The following is a 26,573-nucleotide window of genomic DNA, read 5'->3' on the forward strand; positions in this document are numbered from 1 at the left end:
TATACATTTATTTCAGGCAAAGAAAGTAATTGGGCTCACCATTTATTGCTTCCTAATGTTGATATATATTCCATTTCACATTTTCGGAATATTATTGATACAAAAAGGAATTGCTATGCTAAACCTAAGAAAACGGCTTAGATTGTTTTACCACAAAGAAGGGAAGCTAGGACTTGCTAGCAGACGAAACAGGGTTGGTATCTCATGAAAATGTCAAAATGTACTAATTAATTAAACTAACTTGGCGAGGGTTTTGATATTACAGTTTGTTTATGAAATGTTTGAATGATTTCGATATTGACGCAAACAAACTTGCTACAACAAGATCATAATCCGGCCTCAAGTTTTAACTCTATTCGATAGGACACAGCTTCCCATTGCAGAAAAGGCGCTCCAGAAGATTGTGTACCAATATGGAGGTAACTAATTTTGTTTGCCTTATTTACATCAAGTTGTGTAAAGAGACTGAAATCTATGGGCAGGGGGATATTCACTCTGCTAAGACAAACAGTCCCCGAATTCATAATATGCTAAAATAAGAAAAATCGGAATAAAATCATAGCCTAACCCTAACTTGGTACACATACTTCGGGAGTACCGCAGAAAGCAATAGAATATTCATAGATACAAGCAAGATCCCCAGGTATTTACGAATTTGCACGCAAACGAAGAACGTTTAAGTTCAGGTTTTTAGAATGTAGAAAGTATTAGAAATTTCAAACGGTTTTGAAAGATTATTGAAAGCATTGGCCTACAAAGACTATCATATTGACTAATCCAATTACTCAAAACAATCTAGCATGGAAGTTGATGATTTTCTTGTTTCCTATATATCTCAGATTACTGACATTGCTTGCGTTTCAATGGAAAACGAGCTGGACTTTTTATATAATCGAACCATGTAATTATTTTATAACGATTATAAAGGATCACACCATATTGCAAATTTTTTGCATGTAATGAAAAGAAAAATATTTCCTTTAAAGACCGTCGTTGTCGCCATAAGCACTGTTTTATTACATTTAGCAAAGATTTTATTTGGCTCGGTAGAACTGAATGCATTTCGATACTGCCCCAAATGGATTGATTTACTTACGGGCCAGCTTCGATTATCATTGTCGAAGCTTGTATGCCAATGCCAATAGACATTTTTCATTTGATGATTTATATCAAAGTCTCAAAATGTATAGAGAAATTATGTGATCATCTTAGCGCAAGTTGTTGTTATGGTTCGTGTGCTCAAATTGTCTTACCGATGCATCAATCACGTGTAACTTACTTGGTATCTACAATAAGGGCTTTTACTGAACTTTCTATCGAAAAAGTCTACGTAGATTGCAGTTAACTGGAAGGATTCTGAATGCAATCGACTTTGTTATTATATAAAAAAATAAAATTGCGAATGGAGATTTAAACATTTTATAATACTCAAGAAACTATTTTTTTCTTCTTTGAATATATGTTACAACAGGAACTAACCATTCTTTGTATTTATTTGGTGGTGTGGTTTATCAGAATCATTTCATCGTTGCATCACAGAGGGTAATCGGCGGTAGGCATCTTTTCAACTAGATGTGATGCAGATTGCTGAATAAATATTAATGAATAGATGATATATTTAAACTTCCAGTTGTGGGAATAAATAAATATTGAAATACTAAAACAACATCACACACAGTCACAACAGTGTTAGAAATTTCATAATTACCATTAATTGATTAAAATATCAACATCAGAAAAAAATGTTTTCCAATTTCAACATAGACTTGGACCAACCTAACTCTATCGAACAGCCCTACCTCAGTTGTGATGTTACTCACATTTGTAACTAACTACTCAGCATAAGAACCTCATTATATTTTCTCCAGCATTCACTGATTCAGCATTTGTTGTCTTCTTCTCCCTGAATTCGAGACTGAAAAAAAAACATAGATGACACATGACAGTAAGAAAAATATATAAAATAAAAATTATAAAACAATCTCAAATATTCAATACAATATTAAAATAGCGGTTCGAATTACTGTTATACTTATTTGTTGACAACAAGTAACATTCATATAAATTTTAAACAACCAAATCACTACGTTGGCAAAAAATAACTACATTTTTAAAAATGTTGTAATGGTTCGTGTTGTACCAATACAGGCATCAAACCAACAAGCATATCAGATGATAGCGTTTCGGGTAATTTCATAACTGAATGAAGATAATCATGCATTGTAGACTCGACATCATTAGGTCAAATAACGAAATTTCTTTTCCATCATTATCCATCGAAAGTATCCATCATTCAAAAATTAGATCATTGAATTAAACTGATTTATTACATAAATTATTCTTTATGCAGTAAAATGAGAAATTTAGGTGAGGAGTGAAATGTTAGCTTCAAGCCGCTATTTAAAAACATATAAACTACATAAGGCTGTAGATAGTAACAGCTGGTACGCATCCAATTACAACATTGTAGTATGATTGTAATCGAGCAAGTAAATCTGCTTAGAATGTCTCTGATTCGCTTTCATCATCACCGTTCTCGACAAAGATGTTCAAAAAGAATCTGGAAATAGTATTTTAAAATAAGAAAAATATGCTAGATAGTACCGTCAGAATCTAGAAAAGCAATGCTCAACTATATATACTCTATAGCAGGGGTCGGCAACCTACGGCCCGCGGGCCGGATCCGGCCCGCAGAGCAATATAATCCGGCCCGCGAAGCTTCACTAAATTATAGTAACAAATTATAGCTGTTTTGTCGATTATATTCTTTACGCAAAAGAATTTACGTGTAGACTACTTTATATTATAAAGTAACAAGTATATAATTCACAATTACTCGTTTAATGAGCCTATAATTAATTATAATTCCGTTAACTAATCATCCAAATAGGATCACATCTGTCAATCTGTACCGGTAAGGTCGTTACTGAGCAGTGATGACATATGTACTTAAATTTCTCGTTCATTTAGTTTAGGATGAGAATGGCATTGAAAACAAAATACATTCTGATCTAAGAGATGTAGTATTGACTATTTTACAGTATTGATTTACTTTTTTATGCTAAATATATTAAGCCTGTTCCAATTCAGTGACATGTCAATCGCTAGAACAGGTATAAATTATCCTCACAATTTTGCCAACTGGTAACGTGTAAGAACGATAATGCAGATTAGTTTCATTGGGTGTTTCACAATCTCTGTACAGTTGCAGATAAGCATGACAGCATGTAATATTCAAACTTTAATGTCGGGAAACGTTCTTGTAAAGCAGGCATCTATATATTTAATAATATGTCTTTCATCCTTAACTTCCATCCAACTAAAGATTTAATATGTGACTGCTTCTTAAACATTCAGTTCATACAGAATATACATATGATGGCTTAAATTAAATAGTAGTAAATAATAAATATAAGGAGAATGCGAAGTTTGCAAAATACAAGACCTAATTTTTTTACCTTGTTTGCAAGTGAAGACTATCTTCCACCGTACATGCATTTATAAAATAAATAGTTTATAGTTGTATAGTGAAGCGAGAAATTTATTAACTTTAGCAAGCATTATATTATGTGTATATATTTGGTTATTAGAATATATGTTTTTCAGAATTGTAAATGAAAGATTCTTTCATTTTTCAAAGATATATTATTCAGATTTTTTTCCAGGTTACTACGTAATTTATAAAGTACACCACGGGGAAGTCAAAAAGTGAAGATAGTTATCACGAACTAGCCTACATATATGCATTTTATTCTAGAAACACGCGAATGGATAACATGTTACTCTGGCCATTTTTGAGCATAACATGCGCATACATGCGCTTAAGGTCAGTTATAAACATGTTATCAATAAACAAAATATATATATTTTGATTCGGTCAAGTTCGGTAATGTCAAAGTAAAGTTTCGTCATGTTATACAAAATGGTCTCAATTCAAATTTATTTTTCAGTAGTTTTGAGTGGAAGACTTCAATTATATAAGAAGTGCGAAACGTTAAAAATACGGGAGTGTAGAAATCAGATAAATATGATCTGACCACATGCTTTAGATTCATAGTATTTTAAACATAGTGAACGATAAGGAACACTAAACATGCTAGTTTTGATTTAATTTCACTTTTATATTATTTCGTATTATTTGCATGAATATATTAAAAACAACTTCTGGTTTATAAACATGTTTTCAGTCATATCAAGTGTTTATCAAAAGTTATAACCAGTGATGGGATTCAGCCGGTTCGCACCGGTTCTATAGAATCGTTTCACGGAATTTTATGAGATCAGCGAACCGGTTAGCATTACTGGTCACTGCAATGTTCTGTTTGTAACAAAACCGGTTGAAAAATATGACTTTTGTGAAGGAACCGGCTGACAAAATATTTGATCCCACCACTTGTCATAACCTATCGCAGGGGTGGCCAACTCGCGGCTCGCGAGCCGCATGCGGCTCTTGCTCCGATTTCATGCGGCTCTTTTTTAAATCTGGTTATTCTAGGGGGAAAATACCTCAAAACTACGATTCATCATGTTTCGAATATACATTTTATGATTCGTAGTGCATTCTTCTTTTACGTCGAAGATACATGAACGCCTTCATTCACTTTACAAATGCAATGGTCCATTATTATGTCGCAATCGAATTTTTCGTTTTGAGGCGCGTTTATTTCACTACAACGGCTGTCGCCTTTCGTGATCATATCGAATCCGACGTTCGGCGGTAAACGCGCAGTTTACCATTTGATTGAAGTGCATATAAAACGTTGCAGATTACGTCGAATACTCGTTTGATGTTTGAAATTCCCCCTTGCCTCAGTTTCTGGAATGAGGCTGCAAGTCCTGCAACTGAGTTGAAAATGATCGATCCTCATGAGGAAGACTATATCCCAATTTCAAACGAGCTGCGCTTAGGATATTGTCAATATTTGGGTCAACATACGTCTGCGAATCTGTGTTTTCTACCCTGAAACCATGTGAAATCAAAGCATTGATCTGTTCTGACTGACACACATGTGAAGAATTGCTTCGGTCAGCTACAACGACATACAAGCCAAATTTAGAAAGAATTGTTCAAACCAAGGAATGTCAGAAGTCCCACTAAGTAGCATGCATAACGATAAATGGCTTGTAAATTTCTGTCATAATCATGTTGGTTAGTGACATTTACAATAAACTAGCAATAAAACAGAGCTGAATAAAGGTATATCTGATGTCCATGTGTGTTCTTGTTTATAATGTGGCTCTTCGCGAGAATGAAGTACGAAATGCGGCCCTTGGTCCCTGACCGGTTGGCCACCCCTGGCCTAATGTGTGTGCCAGGTGGAGTTTGTTTCCTAGCGCTTAGCATCCATGATTGATTAATTTCCTTCCTGAAGCGCAGCTACATATTCATGGAATACGAAACGATCATGCTACTAGGCTTTTGTCAAGCCATACGACCACGATCATTTTAGTAGATAGATGGAACTTGCACCAACTATGGGTCATACTCAAAATCATATTTTTTGTTTATTCCGTTATCGGGCTTGTTGACTGAGGCGTTGCTTGTACAATTTATGACTTCGATTTATCTTAAGTTTATTATATCGTAAGTTGAATTAAGAATTTGCAAAATGACAATAAGAAGGCATCAAGACATGGATGATGACGCTAAAAGAGGTTACGGCTGCGTCCTCCGCTACGTTTCTCCAATACGACATTACATGAAAAGCCCACTTTGTTTATTAAACTCAACGGTGAGTATATATTTCTTCTAGATCAAGTTTTCATCTGAATATTACAAATTTTATATAGATATTGAGCTCTTTTACTTTAGGAATAACTTACGCCTACGCAATTCGGCTTTTATCAAAACCGTTTTATCTCGGTCATTTGATATTGGAAAACTAGCACAATTTGAGTGCAAAGTTAAGATTATTTCATGTATGTGTCCGAATATGTTCGTTATAACTTTGTTTAATGATTCTTATATAATGGCCGAAAGTCCTCATGTAGACTGGTAGTAATCGTTTATTATACCGGAGTCACGAAATTCAGTCAATATTGAAATTTTCACAGTGACCCGGGGGCCCAGTCGAAAGATAGAGATCGCTGCAATCAAACTTTGCAAGATTGCAGCAACTTACTTACGACAATCCTTAGCTTTCAATTCTTCCTATTTTGTTGTTTTTGAAAATCAAGAATCTACCGTAGCAAATTTTTTTAACGTACGGCAACGAAACATATATATGTCGGATGCACGTTAACTCAATTTGATATTAGCCCATTCAAAGTTTCTACTACATTCCATTAGCTGATCTAAAGCAGGATATCACTGTCGTGGTCATAACGTCAAAAGTCATTATATTTTGGATTACCATTTTCCTGTCGTTTTAAAAACTTCCTCTCCTGCCCTCTAAAAACGGACGGAAAATGATGATCATGAATGAGTCAGAACCATTAGAAGCACGGAAAAAAACTTTTCAATATCCTCGAGCAAAAGCCAAAAAATAAATAAACGTTGCTGATAATGATATCTAAATACTTAGGCTCACCATTGTAAAAGTGAACAAAATAGGTATATATTCCACCACAAAATATTAAACATTGATTTATTGTGCCGAGTATTACACAGTAAGGCATTTGAGAAATCAAAATGTTTTGTAAAAGATATAACTCAAACTTTTTCAATTCCAGTAGTTTTTATTCAGGCGTCACAAATATCCTTGTTCATCAACATTCAACCATTTATATTGAGTTGAACTTCGTTACTTGAAGTATCTCAATTTTACAGCCACGTCCTCTGTGTGATAATGTTAATGTAAATCGTCTTGAAGGGTCAAACAAAACACTTTACCATATAAAATCATATACTTACTATATTTTACGGGAATTTAATTCTCATTGTTCAATACTTAATATTAAAATATACATTTATTTCAGGCAAAGAAAGTAATTGGGCTCACCATTTATTGCTTCCTAATGTTGATATATATTCCATTTCACATTTTCGGAATATTATTGATACAAAAAGGAATTGCTATGCTAAACCTAAGAAAACGGCTTAGATTGTTTTACCACAAAGAAGGGAAGCTAGGACTTGCTAGCAGACGAAACAGGGTTGGTATCTCATGAAAATGTCAAAATGTACTAATTAATTAAACTAACTTGGTGAGGGTTTTGATATTACAGTTTGTTTATGAAATGTTTGAATGATTTCGATATTGACGCAAACAAACTTGCTACAACAAGATCATAATCCGGCCTCAAGTTTTAACTCTATTCGATAGGACACAGCTTCCCATTGCAGAAAAGGCGCTCCAGAAGATTGTGTACCAATATGGAGGTAACTAATTTTGTTTGCCTTATTTACATCAAGTTGTGTAAAGAGACTGAAATCTATGGGCAGGGGGATATTCACTCTGCTAAGACAAACAGTCCCCGAATTCATAATATGCTAAAATAAGAAAAATCGGAATAAAATCATAGCCTAACCCTAACTTGGTACACATACTTCGGGAGTACCGCAGAAAGCAATAGAATATTCATAGATACAAGCAAGATCCCCAGGTATTTACGAATTTGCACGCAAACGAAGAACGTTTAAGTTCAGGATTTTAGAATGTAGAAAGTATTAGAAATGTCAAACGGTTTTGAAAGATTATTGAAAGCATTGGCCTACAAAGACTATCATATTGACTAATCCAATTACTCAAAACAATCTAGCATGGAAGTTGATGATTTTCTTGTTTCCTATATATCTCAGATTACTGACATCGCTTGCGTTTCAATGGAAAACGAGCTGGACTTTTTATATAATCGAAGTCCAGCTTATTTGTGGAGAATGTGTTTTCCTATGCCCTGGGAGCTTGTGAAGACTATTTTAAGGTAATTTTTCAGGGAATTATTTAATGAAAGTAAAATCCAATAAATGCTATATTATGGATCTTTTGTACAAAGCTCCCACTAATAAAGCAAAAATGTAAGGTTTGAGAAAAACAACCCCATCACGTTTTAAACAACAAATCAGTAATTATCCAGTTGAGGTTAAGGTTAGGGTTAAAAATGAAAGAATATATAAAATTTCCAGCGCCATCTGCATTCGTAACCCAAACCCTAACTGAATAGTTACTAGTTTGCTTATTTTGATCGTTGGCGGGGATATATTTTTTTTTGTCGGGGGCTATGTACATAATACCCCATATTATATTCGTTTTAACTAATCTTGTTTAATTCAGACAAGAAAAAACTGATATCCGACGACCAACTCGCCTATGTAATTCTAAACAGCGTCTTTGCGCATTCTGTTCACTGGGACAACGATCGAAAAATGTACAGACTCGTGATGGAAGAATTCGGAGACTTTTTTCTTTTCCAGGCACCCTAAAGTCAAAACAAAATAGCCTGTTACAAAGCTTATTTTCGCACTTCTCTCAGATTTGGTTATCGAGAACATCTTTTTAAAGACGCGCTGTTACTGTCGATGAAAAGAAGGCTATGTTTCGGTTCCCCACAGCCACGTACTATATATGCACCATGCATCACAATTCACAAGTATATGGTCATAAAGCAAAATCCTTTATGTCGCAAATAAATGGATGCTATACTTTTGCAAAATAGACTATACTGTGGCGAAGAATACATTTCAATTTGAAGTATGTATTCAGGGCTTCTACTGGGATGTCAGACATGTTCTTGCTAGTCCCGACACAAAGAAAATCATCATTCAAATGAGCGATGGACAAGAATACACCTCCGATTGCGAGCAAAGACTTCGACCTACCTTCGATTTGGCTAAATTGCATGTACAGGTATTCCATTTACAAGGTTTCACTATAACATTATTCTTCAAACAGTCTTGCTGAATTTCATGTTGTGTTCATTTCAGGTCTGTTTGTCGTATTTTGCTCCCGGTCTCTCGCACAATCACGTACATTTTGTTCTTCCAAGTGCAGTTGCAGTTTTGTCGCAGAAGTAACTGAACAGAAATGGAATTCTGTATAAATTACTATATCAACATTTCCGCTTCACTGAACGCATCAATTATCAGATATTTTATTTTTTCAATATAGAATCTTTGAAAGTGTTAAATCAAATCTACAGATCCTCACTGTAGAGATCTTGCTTACGAGAGTATACTAGTCATCTATCGCCGTTTGATGTTTCGAAACTAATACATACATTTTTTAACATGCAAGGGCATAAAAGAAATTCTTCCAAAAATGTTCGATTTTTGAAATTTATGAAAACCCTATTGTTCTCTTCAGTTTTTAACTGTGTCACAAATGTATCGGAGTATTAGCATCAGTTCCGGTCTTTATACAATGACCAATACTGTAAAATACGGTTGATGTTTTCTGCTTCAGTTTTGGGAGATTTTATTAATAAATATTTTGTAATACCGTGCCGATCATGGTGTTTACTGAACTAATAATCTCTTTGAACCCTGAAAGCCGCTTTAGTGGCTTTCCCGAGAACGTCTTCTGACGCTGAAAGCCGGCTTTGACATCCCGTCTGAAGTATGCAACTTTGAAACCCTCATATCTCGCGAACCATATATTATATTAGACAAGCTTTACATCGCGTGAAAAATAATTTACCGGACTAATTATCATTTCAAAATTAAGATAAAATATAGTGAGCACCTATGAAAATTGGCAAAATTGAAAAGTATAAAAAATTTCTGAAAAACTCTTAAATCAAATTAAAAAAAACTTGGATTTGTTCTCGATTTAATCTAGTACATTATCGACAACATTTGTAGAAGTTGAAGATAGCTTTCCAATGATGTCATTAGATTGAAATTATGTTGCACCATTCAAATTTTAGAAGCATTTTTATTCATGATTTTATTTGTCGCAATATCGAGGCTACCTTAAGGTGACGTAAATGACGACCTTGCGCAATTACGTCGTCACGTAGCACGTTTACGTACCATACGAAAAACACTCTCCCCCCGCAAGCTCGTCACGTCATTTACGTAAGTTCGTACTCATGAAGCGACCAACGACTTGTAATATAAACGATACACGGGGAATTTACGCATTACATTACATCCAGCTTCAAAATCTGTTCGACTAAAACACACAATATGCAGTGTTATTGCCGTTTAATTGGATAAAAATATGAAAAACAGTAATGGAAAAAAATACCAAAATTTTTCTGACTAACAACATACAATCTGCAGTGTTATTGCCGCTTGATTGCATAAAGATATGAAAAATAGGAATAGCAAAAATACAGAATTATAAAAACGGAATGATGAAACATATTGCTGGATGCATTGTTTGGCGCCTATACTGGACTTTATCGTGCCAGTCAAACCAATGATTTTTCTCTTCAATTCCTATACACAGGAAGACGTCGCAATGAGTGCATTTAAACACCGTTTTGCTCTGCTTCGGAATATTGTTGGCCGGTTCATAAGACCGGACGTTCACATACGTTAACGTAAAAACATAATCTTCCATCAGATCATCATCAAATTCCGATTCGAAATCGTCACTGACAGGCAGGAAAGTTCAGATTTTCTTTATCCGATAGATGAATACCCTCTAATATTTCCCCGGGGAAAAGCTTTCGTTTGAAATCCATTGTGAATATAGCGATATCATGAATGTAGTGTATATGCAGTAATTTGAAAATCGAATGAGGCCGCAAAATGTAAAACACTGACCAGGTGAGCTACCGGTGCCAACATGTCTTCCACGTTCCCATTATCATTTTTTTTTTAAATTTTCATGATATCCAACGGTGAATGATTAGCCTTGATGTTTCCGGCGGAACCTCATAAACACATGAGAATCAAATTTTTCACTTTGGCCCTTCATTTGCGTCCCATATTCAGATATTAAACGTATATAAAAGGGCCTTTATATTTCTAGCAATTTTATCTATTTCGATCAAGATTCGTCTGAATATAGAGGATTTATCTGTGGCCGAGGATAAGATACTGATGCAATGATGGCACAATCTGACCTCAAGCTGTGAACGACCAGATGTGCAATTGCTCAATCTACCTTACGCAAAGCGTTACGCACGAAACGTCGCGTGAACGTCATCACGACAATGTCGTCGTCAGGCTTTGCGTCGTTACGCAAACTTGGCGTCAAAACAGCTGATCAATTTTGTTCACAAATTATTGTAATCGATAGCACAAATTCTGCAATAAAATGAGTTATGCGCAAGTTTAGAAAGTCATTTTATATACAAGTCAAGGTAATTTCATATACTTTTCAAAATTTTACATAATTATATTGATGACACATTTCTAAAAAAGGTATCAAATCTTACCAAAATACAAAAAATTAGTAGATTGGAATAAAAAATAGGCTTACACAACTCATCAAAACATCTCGTAAAAGATGATGTCAGTTATAAATAAAAGACTAGATAAGCTATTATATGACATATTACAGACCATCAGATATCTAATGATTTAAAAGATACATTGATTTAAAATTAGGGATATTACAAATTTTTAACGCGTCGAATTGATGCCAGGGTGAGAGAGTAGTGTCGTTCTGGGGATTCAGAGTTCAAAGAGTTTGCGTTTTGAGTTTGTTTATTTCAGGCATTACGAGTGCAGAAGGCCACCAACAACAAAAGATCAGCTTTGGACAGGTTGTTCTTCTTTTGGCAGCCATTCCCGCTCACAAGAGAGCAGTTCTTAGAAAGTGTTGCAAAAAAATGTAAAAATCATTATTTTGACAAAGGCATGCAAGAATGCGCAGAAGAACAGGAAGAGATAATGGATATCATGTCTCAAATGAACACCCCGCCATGTAGAAACGGAAAGGTGAGATCCAAGTTATGTGAATTAAGTTTCAAATACTGTACGTTGATTCACTGTCTCATAACAAATGAACAAATATGACCGTCATTCCTGGACTGGTATTATGATACTGCTAAACGATTTATCTTTATCAGTTCAATTGTTGTTATTCATCTATCGTTTGGATGGGTGGGATGGGTTTTGAGCTATATTGAGATGTTTAAGAAAAGGTAACAAGAGTCCATACCATGCAGGGGTGTGGAACCTGCGCACACAAGGAAAAATTGTGAGACCCTTGGAGAGGTGCCAATTTTGAATGATGTGCGGCCCGCGAAACGAGTTTTAATTTCGGTTGTGTGCGAGTAATTCCAATCCCTCTCCATTGCTAAGCCTACACTTGAGTTCAATTTATTTCATTTGCCGATGACGTTACAATGCCCTAACAGCTAGTTTGTGCGAAACGAACAACCAAACTTTTTGTGAAAGCCTATGTTAAATAAAGGTGCGGCCCGCGGTTTTACCCAGTTATTTGTATATGACCCTCTTGTATTAGAGGTTGCACACCTCTGATCTATACTATTAACAACACGCCTAACTCAAGAAACCTGCAAATAATAAGCAAGCAGTACTGTGTGTCGTGTGATCATTTGAACAAAACAGAGAAAGATTCCACTCTTTCTAATCCCATTAGCTCCTCACGCTAGTGTGAAGGCTAGAGTGAAGGCTTTGTCACTCTGAAAAGTATGTTAATCAGGAAATTTATTTTACTCAATAGCTTGAAAGCATGCCAGAATTTCCACAAGTCGATGAGTTGGAACCAAGAATACATAATTTGTTTCCTCCCGCCTTTGCAGCCGATAAAGTACTCCAGACGGTAATTTATTTATTTTATGGCTATACAGTAGCAACGAAGCCGTATCCATTTACTTATTTTTTTTATTTTCCGTAAGTTTGGATATCTAGTTGAAAGTTATAGATCCAAAACACGTGATTTTTGAATGACATGGCATAGGCTTTACTATTATTTGCTCATAGTTAATTCTGGGATCACCAATTTTTGAGTCTTTGAGCCGAATATTTTAAGTGAAATTGGAAATTTTTTTTCATTTTTTATTAATTTTCTTTATATATAGATACAAGCAATAATGCCATAGTTTACTTTGTTCTAATGCATAATCACAAATGCATCGAATTATTCGCGTCACGATGAAGACCGATACTTCTCTAAATTACAATAAATTGAAATTATATTGCTTCACTATTAGATTCCGTATCTGAATTTCCTGGCACAATATTACTTCGTGGTTCGAGATTTCGTCAAATCGATGATTCCTTTCATTGACGAGTGAGTAATTTTATTTAACCACAGAAATACATGGAATATAAAATTAAAATCGTTTCTGATGCAAAATCATTATATATATCTTGAAATATATTAATATTGTTTACATTTATTAATCATGATTTAATATAGTTTCTACTAAACTGACGAAACATTCCATCATTTACTTTTTAGTAACGAATGGAAACTTCTCAGTACTGAAGTTGCAAAGCACGTTCCCCGATTTGATAAATGTTCCATGGTTGATGCTATCGCCACATACATTCATCAAGTATGTTATAAGGTTATTTACAATCATAATCAAACATTTGTGAATCGAAAAAAATAAATACACGCCTAGAACTTCCCATTGTTATTACAGGAGATCTGTACTAATTTTCAAGGTTTAGCATGTAATTTATTTGCAATTCAGATACTTTATCGAAAGTTTAATCCTAAATTAGTCTTTTCGCAAGTGTGATTATAGTAACGTCACTTGTTTTTATCTTTTTTCTTCCCAATCTGTCCCTGAGGAAATGTTCAAGTTTTTAAAGAGCATGAGCCAAAGACGCTAACTTATGTAACATAGGCTTCAAACAAACAAGGGCGGTGGTTTCTTCAGTCATCTGAACTAGGCATTTCAAGCCTTGTTTACAGCCAGATTTGTAACAGTTCATTTATGAACCTCAACTAGCAATTTTACTGAAAACACATTTCTCTTTTACTCTAGGTGGCTGCCATTCACTTTTGCGATCACAGCAGCTATCTACGATATTTTGCATTCAAGTACGATCTCCACAATACGAATAAAAAAGGTAAAGATAAAAATATATTATTCTCATACGAAATTTAAAACTTCCTCACAGATACGGGTCAATGGCAATCAGGGTTCCATTCGAGCCATTTGAATATTTGGAAGCTTGGGAAGAGTTTGCTTCAGAGCATAATTTGGATTTGGAAGACGTCAGAAAAAATCCACTTTTATTGATGAGACAAAGAGATGTATTGCTAACAAGGTACGTTGCGAAATTTCAACTCGTACCTTTCATTAACCGGAAATAAGGCGTTACGGTTTATGAATTTTATGCCGTTGCGGGTTGAATTTCCAATCGTTTTTTTTATTCCATCCTGGCTTCTACACAGTCTAATGTGATAATGGGGTACCACGACGCTTTTCTTGCGAGCAAAATAACAAAAAAAATAATTGAAATCAGTATAAATTGGCACTATTGAGAAAGGTTTCAACTATTTTTTTTTAACTCTGACTGTTACAGACAAAGTTTCACTGTTTTAATTCTTTATATTTGACCCGGGGTTATTTCCAGACAGATGCTAAAGTTGACTTGCATAATTCAACCGACAATGCACCTCGGTCTGACAAGTATGAGGACAGTAAACATCTATCTTTGAAGGAGGCCGGGTCTTAACTCTTTGAACTCTGACGGCTCTGAGCGAAGTTACTCGCTCACCCTGAAGGTTCGCGGCGCCGTTTTGGTAGAACAATAAAATAAGTCTAAATACTGGCTATTTGGCACGCTTATAACTTTTTATCTATTATAGGTAGCACGTTGTGTGACATTTCAATCGAAAGGAAATTTTATCGTGCATTCAGAATGTATTTTCCATTCCGAAATACATTTTGTCAAAATTAATAAAATTGACCCTAATCTATCAGTGATTTTTCTGCATGTATGTGAGTTTTGGCTCGAAATTTTGTTAGTTTGGTACAAAATATACTGCCAATATTTGATGTTCATAAAGAGTTTTTTATAAGCTTTTTGTTGATATTCGAATTACTATTGTGGCTGCCACATAACCAATTTTATATTTAAATATTTAATTGTGTATCATTGTGTCGGGTGAACAACTTCGATAAGCGGCCATGACGCACTGATTACGCAGCTACGCAAAAGCCGATCACGTGACTACCGTCATGAAGATGTTGATAAGTACGTTCGAAACGTATTGCGTGGCAAAATGCGCAAGATAACTTTCACGACGACGTTCTCAGCGGGACATCGGTCGCCGAGTTTCGATACGATATTAACCCTGTATGGATTGAAGTACCGTCGTCGAGTAATGCGTGCAGTGATAGCGAAGTGAAGGGAAGTTAATATCGTCATATAAAATTTCACGTTGAAAATGTTTTTTTCGCCCATCAGTATTTGTTCAAATATCAACCAAAATAAGTACTTGCCTGCTCTGCAGATCAAAATATCTGATTGTACGAATGTTAGGCGAAGCAAATGGATGGATCAATATCTGAGAGTACTAATAATGCAGAAAGAGCAACTCGTATTCCATCAAGATCATATGCGTCGCCAGAACTAGATACCCCACCGCAAAACGCCAGTTCTAATGATAGATGCGTCGTATGCAGCAAAATTTACATTATTGCCAAAAAACCAATCCAGCTGCTAAAGATAAAGCATTGCTGAAACGATGCGAGACAGTATATAACTACAAATACTGTAATGAGTACCTATGTATAGGTAACGAAACCAACAACCATTGGTATAACTGGCACATCAAAGTGCAATATTGGATTTAGAATGTGTCTTTTATCATAATATTTTCATGTTCTTCATTGTTCGGGGCACAACAAAGTGCAATATTAATTTAAAAATTTTAGCAAGCAGTTTTTTATGTACATACATTTTTCATGGGCTTTATTGTTCCGTTATTTGCTAATAAAATCACAATCTTGTTCATATTGCGAATACGTAACCACCACTTAATGGGGCTTGAGCGGGCAGTCAAAGTCAAAGCGTAGTGCGAATTTTGAATGCGTAACATCGGGTTAATTAATTACTTCCTGCGGACATTTAAATAATAACATCTCGACGTAACGTTATTGCGGATATCGTCACGTTTAGTTGCATTTGCGTAATATACGTAAAGTTGTGCGTGACGAGACGTTGCCTCTCTTCAATGAGAACATCATTTTGACGCAGCGTCGCTGTTAAATCTACAGATAATCCAATATATTTGGCCATAAAATTTGAATGGCTCATCGTAAAATCGTTTTGGATACGTATATAAAAAGCTATTCAAATTCTCCACATATATTGCCGATTGAATATGTGGCTATTTAGGCAAGAAGTCGAAATTCTTTATATTAAATATTTGTTATCATACAATAATTTCATACGCACTTTCAAATTGCCAATTTTACTGAAACATCGTATATTAGAGCACCGATATAATTAGTCCCAATAACAAGCTTTCATGCAATATAAAATTTATTTAAATACTCATTGTGGTTCTTGAGATACGAGATCATAAAGTTGATTCCCTCCGACACGAAAAACAAGCCGGTAAACCGGCTTGCCGGGGCACAGAGCGTACTCAAACAAGCCGGTAAACCGGCTTGCCGGGTTCAAGCGGTTAACCAGTTGAAAAGGTCGGGGCTCATGTTTCGTCTTCATTTTGTTCATCGAGAGAATCAGCATCACATATTCGTAAAAAGGTAGTACCAGATCGATGTCGGATGGCCGATGGAATATGAATTTATATGGCAAATACCATCCATAAAGTGGATGGTCAATATCAAGTGAGCTTCTCTGGGAAAGACCTGGAATTGACAAATAATAAAGAAATTGCTCAGTCACGTCTTGCCAATTTGAAGAAAAGGTTAGTTCATGATCCCGAATTGCATGACAATTATAAGGAAAAATGGGAGAATATATATCGAATGGTCATACAAGCAAAATATCAGATGACAAGTTGAAACACACCAACAAGATGTGGTATCTTTCTCATCACTGCAATTTAATTTCGAATTGTTTCGATGATTCAGCAAGATGTCAACACACATCTCTCGATGACAATATTCTATTTGGAAGTTCTCAAAATAATACGCTTTTTGGTATCTTATCAAGATTTCTAGAAGAGAAGATTGCTGGGGTTGATGTATCAAAAGTATGTATCACCAGCGTAGGCTTGCACGTAATTTACAGATTTACGGAATTACGGAATTATATCGAGTTACGGAAGGGAAGTTGCGAATTACGTAAAGTCATAATTATTGGTCGAGCACTTTCGCGATTGAAACGAGCTCTTTTCAAAGCAGCCAATTCCGTCGATTGTAAAAAGTGAAAGTTTAAAAAGTAGAAGAAGTTAGAGCTTCGGTATTTGCAGCCGTTTTTCTCACTTTTCTCTCTCTTGCAAATACGTCACCGTGATAATTAATGTCGCGCTTATCAAACAGCAATATGACGACGGAAGAGAAATTGCGTAATGAGCCAACGCAACTTCGTCTTTTCGGCATCGGTAAAGCGATTGAGACGGCAGAGAAACAACAATATGACGGGATTTCCCGCGATCCGGTAAAAATCAGCAATATGACGACGGAAGAGAAATTGCGTAATGAACCAACGCAACTTCGTCTTTTCGGCATCGGTAAAGGGATTGAGACGGCAGAGAAACAACAATATGACGGGATTTCCCGCGATCCGGTAAAAATCCTTTGCGGACCGTTGACGGTCCGCGGACCGGCGGTTGGGAACCACTGTTTTAGAATACTTAAATCAAATCCAGAATCCTATTCTATTTTTATAGTTACCCGTATTTAAATAGTGGGATTTCTCCACCACAATGCATGATTGAAATTTAAAAAAAAAAGTTAAATTGTAGCCTAAATGTTTAATGTATAACTATCTTTGTGCAGTATTTAATTGAAAATGTCCTAATCATTGGATTATATTTAACCAAGGCAACGAGATTTAAGAATTTCGACGATCGTTTTTTTGTTTTTAACAGTTCAATATTCTCAATTTAACTACTATCAAATATCAAGTATGAGCCAGTGTGTTTATTCTGTGCGAGAACCATTTTCAATTACAAAACCTTGGTGTTTTGTTACCGGTTTTATCGTTTTATATCAGTCCGGACTTGTCCTTGCTCAATATATTTTCCACAATGCCTCGCAATATTTCGACCAAATATGATTAACTGTCTTTACCAAATGCGCCAATTTATTTTGATTCTTGAAAACAACCGACACTCGACCAAATTTGTGTCAATCTTGGCCGATAGGATCGTCGACTTGAGTTAGAAAAATAAGTTAATTTTTTCGTGAGTGCAAAATAAATGTCACAATATGCATTTTTTTACGATATAACTTTGTATTTTCGGAAAAGCCATATCATATAAGTACGGTATTTAAATTATGCGCAAATAATTATTATTTGATCTAAATTTGTTGCAAATAATGTTACAACATTTAGGCTGCGAAATGATTTAATGTAAACTGAAGCATGGTAATTGGAATAACGTCAAAAAGTCGGCATCAATAATTATTATAAAAAGCTGACTAGGTAGTAGGTAACTTTTTATCTATTATAGGTAGCACGTTGTGTGACATTTCAATCGAAAGGAAATTTTATCGTGCATTCAGAATGTATTTTCCATTCCGAAATACATTTTGTCAAAATTAATAAAATTGACCCTAATCTATCAGTGATTTTTCTGCATGTATGTGAGTTTTGGCTCGAAATTTTGTTAGTTTGGTACAAAATATACTGCCAATATTTGATGTTCATAAAGAGTTTTTTATAAGCTTTTTGTTGATATTCGAATTACTATTGTGGCTGCCACATAACCAATTTTATATTTAAATATTTAATTGTGTATCATTGTGTCGGGTGAACAACTTCGATAAGCGGCCATGACGCACTGATTACGCAGCTACGCAAAAGCCGATCACGTGACTACCGTCATGAAGATGTTGATAAGTACGTTCGAAACGTATTGCGTGGCAAAATGCGCAAGATAACTTTCACGACGACGTTCTCAGCGGGACATCGGTCGCCGAGTTTCGATACGATATTAACCCTGTATGGATTGAAGTACCGTCGTCGAGTAATGCGTGCAGTGATAGCGAAGTGAAGGGAAGTTAATATCGTCATATAAAATTTCACGTTGAAAATGTTTTTTTCGCCCATCAGTATTTGTTCAAATATCAACCAAAATAAGTACTTGCCTGCTCTGCAGATCAAAATATCTGATTGTACGAATGTTAGGCGAAGCAAATGGATGGATCAATATCTGAGAGTACTAATAATGCAGAAAGAGCAACTCGTATTCCATCAAGATCATATGCGTCGCCAGAACTAGATACCCCACCGCAAAACGCCAGTTCTAATGATAGATGCGTCGTATGCAGCAAAATTTACATTATTGCCAAAAAACCAATCCAGCTGCTAAAGATAAAGCATTGCTGAAACGATGCGAGACAGTATATAACTACAAATACTGTAATGAGTACCTATGTATAGGTAACGAAACCAACAACCATTGGTATAACTGGCACATCAAAGTGCAATATTGGATTTAGAATGTGTCTTTTATCATAATATTTTCATGTTCTTCATTGTTCGGGGCACAACAAAGTGCAATATTAATTTAAAAATTTTAGCAAGCAGTTTTTTATGTACATACATTTTTCATGGGCTTTATTGTTCCGTTATTTGCTAATAAAATCACAATCTTGTTCATATTGCGAATACGTAACCACCACTTAATGGGGCTTGAGCGGGCAGTCAAAGTCAAAGCGTAGTGCGAATTTTGAATGCGTAACATCGGGTTAATTAATTACTTCCTGCGGACATTTAAATAATAACATCTCGACGTAACGTTATTGCGGATATCGTCACGTTTAGTTGCATTTGCGTAATATACGTAAAGTTGTGCGTGACGAGACGTTGCCTCTCTTCAATGAGAACATCATTTTGACGCAGCGTCGCTGTTAAATCTACAGATAATCCAATATATTTGGCCATAAAATTTGAATGGCTCATCGTAAAATCGTTTTGGATACGTATATAAAAAGCTATTCAAATTCTCCACATATATTGCCGATTGAATATGTGGCTATTTAGGCAAGAAGTCGAAATTCTTTATATTAAATATTTGTTATCATACAATAATTTCATACGCACTTTCAAATTGCCAATTTTACTGAAACATCGTATATTAGAGCACCGATATAATTAGTCCCAATAACAAGCTTTCATGCAATATAAAATTTATTTAAATACTCATTGTGGTTCTTGAGATACGAGATCATAAAGTTGATTCCCTCCGACACGAAAAACAAGCCGGTAAACCGGCTTGCCGGGGCACAGAGCGTACTCAAACAAGCCGGTAAACCGGCTTGCCGGGTTCAAGCGGTTAACCAGTTGAAAAGGTCGGGGCTCATGTTTCGTCTTCATTTTGTTCATCGAGAGAATCAGCATCACATATTCGTAGAAAGGTAGTACCAGATCGATGTCGGATGGCCGATGGAATATGAATATATATGGCAAATACCATCCATAAAGTGGATGGTCAATATCAAGTGAGCTTCTCTGGGAAAGACCTGGAATTGACAAATAATAAAGAAATTGCTCAGTCACGTCTTGCCAATTTGAAGAAAAGGTTAGTTCATGATCCCGAATTGCATGACAATTATAAGGAAAAATGGGAGAATATATATCGAATGGTCATACAAGCAAAATATCAGATGACAAGTTGAAACACACCAACAAGATGTGGTATCTTTCTCATCACTGCAATTTAATTTCGAATTGTTTCGATGATTCAGAAAGATGTCAACACACATCTCTCGATGACAATATTCTATTTGGAAGTTCTCAAAATAATACGCTTTTTGGTATCTTATCAAGATTTCTAGAAGAGAAGATTGCTGGGGTTGATGTATCAAAAGTATGTATCACCAGCGTAGGCTTGCACGTAATTTACAGATTTACGGAATTACGGAATTATATCGAGTTACGGAAGGGAAGTTGCGAATTACGTAAAGTCATAATTATTGGTCGAGCACTTTCGCGATTGAAACGAGCTCTTTTCAAAGCAGCCAATTCCGTCGATTGTAAAAAGTGAAAGTTTAAAAAGTAGAAGAAGTCAGAGCTTCGGTATTTGCAGCCGTTTTTCTCACTTTTCTCTCTCTTGCAAATACGTCACCGTGATAATTAATGTCGCGCTTATCAAACAGCAATATGACGACGGAAGAGAAATTGCGTAATGAGCCAACGCAACTTCGTCTTTTCGGCATCGGTAAAGCGATTGAGACGGCAGAGAAACAACAATATGACGGGATTTCCCGCGATCCGGTAAAAATCAGCAATATGACGACGGAAGAGAAATTGCGTAATGAACCAACGCAACTTCGTCTTTTCGGCATCGGTAAAGGGATTGAGACGGCAGAGAAACAACAATATGACGGGATTTCCCGCGATCCGGTAAAAATCCTTTGCGGACCGTTGACGGTCCGCGGACCGGCGGTTGGGAACCACTGTTTTAGAATACTTAAATCAAATCCAGAATCCTATTCTATTTTTATAGTTACCCGTATTTAAATAGTGGGATTTCTCCACCACAATGCATGATTGAAATTTAAAAAAAAAAGTTAAATTGTAGCCTAAATGTTTAATGTATAACTATCTTTGTGCAGTATTTAATTGAAAATGTCCTAATCATTGGATTATATTTAACCAAGGCAACGAGATTTAAGAATTTCGACGATCGTTTTTTTGTTTTTAACAGTTCAATATTCTCAATTTAACTACTATCAAATATCAAGTATGAGCCAGTGTGTTTATTCTGTGCGAGAACCATTTTCAATTACAAAACCTTGGTGTTTTGTTACCGGTTTTATCGTTTTATATCAGTCCGGACCTTGCTCAATATATTTTCCACAATGCCTCGCAATATTTCGACCAAATATGATTAACTGTCTTTACCAAATGCGCCAATTTATTTTGATTCTTGAAAACAACCGACACTCGACCAAATTTGTGTCAATCTTGGCCGATAGGATCGTCGACTTGAGTTAGAAAAATAAGTTAATTTTTTCGTGAGTGCAAAATAAATGTCACAATATGCATTTTTTTACGATATAACTTTGTATTTTCGGAAAAGCCATATCATATAAGTACGGTATTTAAATTATGCGCAAATAATTATTATTTGATCTAAATTTGTTGCAAATAATGTTACAACATTTAGGCTGCGAAATGATTTAATGTAAACTGAAGCATGGTAATTGGAATAACGTCAAAAAGTCGGCATCAATAATTATTATAAAAAGCTGACTAGGTAGTAAAGTCGAATAATGTTAAAAACGGTGCTATAACAAGTCTTCGTCGCGAGGCAAGCGCAAGTATAATCAAACGAGAGAATACGCTCGTAGTGGCAAGCGCAAGTATAATCAAACGAGAGAATACGCTCGTCGTGGCATTGATAAATTGGAAACCCGACATTTTTTTTAATACGATTTTAAAAAAGTCAACTATCGTTTCATAAATATCCGTATACCAGTGTCGGTAATGATAAAATTGATCGCATAAAATTGGGACGGTTAATTTGCGAAGGTGATAAAGGAAATCAAAGCTAGCACAAAAGATAAAAATCAGAATAAAATTAATTTGAGTTCACTCTTGTCTTAACATCTGTCGCCGGCGTGTAGTACTGCCGGGAATATGAAAACCCAAACTCGATGTCCCAATCGAAAATGAAGTTGATTCAATTGGTTGTTATGATAGGTTTAAATGTGTGAAAAAATATCGCAATTACGGGGTCATTACGTAATCGATTTGGCCATAATTACGGAATTGATTTTTGTCAATTCCCTGCAAGCCTATGACACCAGGTTCTGGTTACGCCTGAAGATCGTGGAGCTTTGGGATTTTTATGCTGGCTAGATGGCGAGCTCAAACAACCAGTAGCTAAGGATCAAAAGAACGTTCATCCTTTTTGGTGGAAATTGATCACCAATTGGTACATGCTATACAGTGGCGTAGCAAGACTCTCGTGCCCCCCCCACCCCGCAAAAATATTTCGTGGGAATGACCCTAAAAACTCTCGGACATAGGCTAAAACAACGCTTTTTTTATTTCGTCAAAAAGCATAACATGTCGCTATAAAAAGGCAACGGTAACCTAAAATTTGCCGTTTATCCTGGTTACTTTAATTATTTCTTTTAAACGTTTTCCCTTCGTAATTTTGCCGGTGCGATCAAACCACAAGACGTCGAAAATCGACGACTCCTTGGCATTGTTACGCAACAAAACGATTTGAGCAGAACTAACGTCAACGTTATAAGATGTGCATTACTGGTTTTGCAATGCAGCTTTTGGTTTTGCGGCTTAAATTACTAAATTCTAACCGCTTGGGCCCCTTTGCGCTGTGGGCCCTCCCGCGACCGCGGGGGTTGCGGGGGTGGATGCTACGCCACTGATGCTATAGGATTTAAGACAAGTAGCAGGTGATGGTTCTAGGAAAATTCGCCGCAGGAAATTACGCCGTAGAAAATTTCGCCTCATAGGACAAATCGGCGCATGAAAAATCGCCGCAAGAGCATTTTGCCGTGAAACAGGTATTTGTGATAAAAACAGTTAGGTTTTTGAAGTACCTTTTTATTTATTTTGAATTGGAATATTGAATTTTCCTCGGCGAATTTTCCGGACACGGCAGATGACAATGCAGACCATGAGGATGAGAAAATACTATAAGGAGGAGTTTTTATGTGGATGACTTGGAACGATCTGAACCGACTGTTCCTTTTTACGTAAAAACGAATTAAAGATGTTTGATGTGTGTTGGAAAGTGGAGATTTTCATCTCTGGAAGTTTTCTAGTAACAGCATTGTAGGTTTGAATACTATAAGTAAGTTGATAAATCCGTCTCGCCGGGGAATTTGGGTCTTGATGAAGTGTTGTCACAAAAAGTACTCGGACTGTCGTGGAATATTCCACTGATTTGTTTGCATTTTAATTTGACATTCAACAAACACAGAATTTTGCTGTTGGTATCTTGGTGCTTGTCCTGTATGAAAATTCTTCACGTGGATCTTGGCCTTAGGCTCTTGTGGAGGAAATTTAACCTTATCAATATGGAAATGTTAGTCGAGTTCGCTTTAGAATTGCAAAGTCGACTTACATTCGGGACATAAGGAAGCTATGTTATTTAGAATCACCTTGATATTGTGCATGCTTACATACATTTACACATTTCGTTTCAGATTGCACCTAGTATTAACTAGTTTGGGGATTAATAATAACTTATGTTCATTGCGTTATTTTGAGGCCGGGAATGTTACAGACAAAGTTTCATTGTTTTTAATTCTTTATATTTAACCCGAGGGTCAAATATTTCACCGACCGCAATGGCCTTCAATTAAAATCAAAGTTGTGGAGTTGTTGAAATCGATAAACCTGACAGGTATAACCCTCATCATAAGTGACTAAGTTACTTATGATCTACTGACTATTTTGTTCACAGATCATTCTTGCTCATTTTTGTCGATTTCATCCCAAGCGCAAACCTGAACTTACAACTTATAGATACTGAATATGAGTTTATTGATAATGGACCAATTATGGCTGCAGAAAAATTTCGACAGAGACTACGAGCACTAGATGGAAATTTAAGGTGCGCAACAAACCTATTTCAAACATGTCCTAACATACGATATAAAAAATGATGCGTCTTCATTTGAAAATTTTATAGAAATTCCCGGATTGTATTTGGTGGATCCAGTCACCTTGAAGTAAATATAACAGCATGTTATTTATGTAAAAAATAGCTTATATTGCTTATATGATTTATTCTAGGCTAGGCACACAGGCACCCTCAACATAACCAAAATAAATTTGATGTTAGGCTCCCAACAGTATATAGATTGCAGTTCATACGAATTTAAAGGTGTCTAGTTTTCCAATTCCACTTCAAAATTGGCTGATTCCTTTTCCAATCTCTGCACCAGCTTAATTAATAATAATCGATCTGGCCTTTCATATTTTAGCTGCAAAAATCTGTTCTGCCTGTTCCATCGTCACCAGGTGAGCAAAGGGCAGAAGACATGCGACTCGTACCACTTGATGACATTGTAAGAACAGTATGTTATTGAATGAACAGTTCATAATCGTTGTGATAAAAAAAAAGTTATTTTAATGACTAATGATGTCTGTCTGTGGAATTGATTTAACACAATTGTAAGTGGTCACAGAGTAATGAAAGAGAAAATTTTTTATGTCCATCATTGTATTATAACTAGTTAAGAATGATCACCTGATGGCAGTCTGTGTATTGCATCGTATTGACGCAGGGTAAACTCTACTGAACCCAGTAGAATCTGTCGAAAAGTTTCTCTTTTGATAAATTATAGTGTATAAATATATTTTTTTCACCCAAACTGCTAATCAAATATAAATTAAGCGCGCATAACTTGGCTGAATGCAATTCAAAGTTGTGTGTTTCCAGTTGCGACTGTTTAAATAAATAATGATTAACAAGAATAGTCTTTTCTTCAATAAAGTAGTTTATTCATGCACGCTGCAGCTTCGATTGAGCATCTATGGATGTGTAGGTGGGCAGTACCATTGTTGAATCTAATATGTCATTGCCAACCAACATTTTTTCCATTCATGATATTTTCAAAATGTTTACCGTCCCACCGTGTTTACCGTTATGTTGTTTTATGACATTCCTGCTTCCAACAAGGCCTCAGATAAGCAGTTACTTCAGAAGCAGAAGCACTGCGCGTTTGGAATGATTGAAGTGTTCCTAGCCCAGAATGCCGGCTGTCAATAAATTATTACAATCTGGTTGCAGACTTGAAGCTGAGTGTTATGACGCGCGTTATTTTGCTATGGCTAATCTATCGAAATTGTCTGGCCCGATATGTCAGCCACGTGAAACATGGTTGGTATCCACAATAAGGTCTTCCAATGAAATTTTAATTGAAAATATCCATTGGTATTTCACTGATCTGACAGGGGCTGGAATGTAACCAACTTTTCAAATATAAAGCATGTGGTATATATACAGTTCGAATTGTGATTTATACATTTTATGATACTCGAGAATTTATTACTTTCTTCTCTTCTTTAAATATACAGTATGTTTTTGTTTGATATATCTTGTATATTAATATATCTTGTAACTAGAACCAATAATTCTTTTTATTCATTTTGTTGATGAGGTTGTTATCGGAAGCCTTATTTTCGTCTGCCTCACAAATATTTAAAACGCTTCTTTCAAAATAAATGTAATGCAGATCATTGAACAATTTCGAACAAATATGCTATTGATGTAAAAGTGAAACGAAATCGTTTAGGATTTTAGAAAACTGTTAGACTATAATTGTTTATGTTCACTTCGAAGAAAAGTGAAGCTGGCGAGACGGGATTTTGATCTTGAAAAAGCCAAATATTTCAGGTAGGCAGGTCGTCTGAAAAAATGTTTAAGCAAAAGATGTATTCAAAAACCCTAATCGACATTGGTAAAGCAATGAAACTTTCAAAATCTCACTTGTCTGTGATGGAAGGAAACACTGAAACCATACTAGAAAATGCGGACGAGCAGGAAAAACAATGAATTGGTGCAATAATTACGATTATTTTGCAAAGTCTTTTAGAAAGTCAAAACTAAAGGTGTTTCCATCTCCTGATAATAATTTAAAAACAAATTCAAACAGTACAAATAAAGTTAGATCTTAAA

At 35.6% G+C, this 26,573-nt stretch overlaps 1 pseudogene across 1 annotated transcript; it reads left to right on the top strand.

Annotated features, from left to right (window-relative positions):
• The first annotated feature begins 5,566 nt into the window (after positions 1-5,566).
• LOC120345134 (uncharacterized) lies at positions 5,567-26,017 on the top strand (annotated as a pseudogene). Its single transcript, XR_013475519.1, has 14 exons — positions 5,567-5,732; positions 6,919-7,095; positions 7,742-7,823; positions 8,214-8,353; positions 8,643-8,786; positions 8,864-9,021; positions 11,545-11,773; positions 12,561-12,623; positions 13,015-13,094; positions 13,266-13,362; positions 13,801-13,856; positions 13,937-14,086; positions 24,354-24,503; positions 24,877-26,017. The product of XR_013475519.1 is annotated as an uncharacterized LOC120345134 (transcript).
• The last annotated feature ends 556 nt before the right edge of the window (positions 26,018-26,573 follow it).

The sequence above is a fragment of the Styela clava genome, chromosome 5, assembly GCF_964204865.1.
Source record: "Styela clava chromosome 5, kaStyClav1.hap1.2, whole genome shotgun sequence".
In the NCBI taxonomy this organism is placed as follows: domain Eukaryota; kingdom Metazoa; phylum Chordata; class Ascidiacea; order Stolidobranchia; family Styelidae; genus Styela; species Styela clava.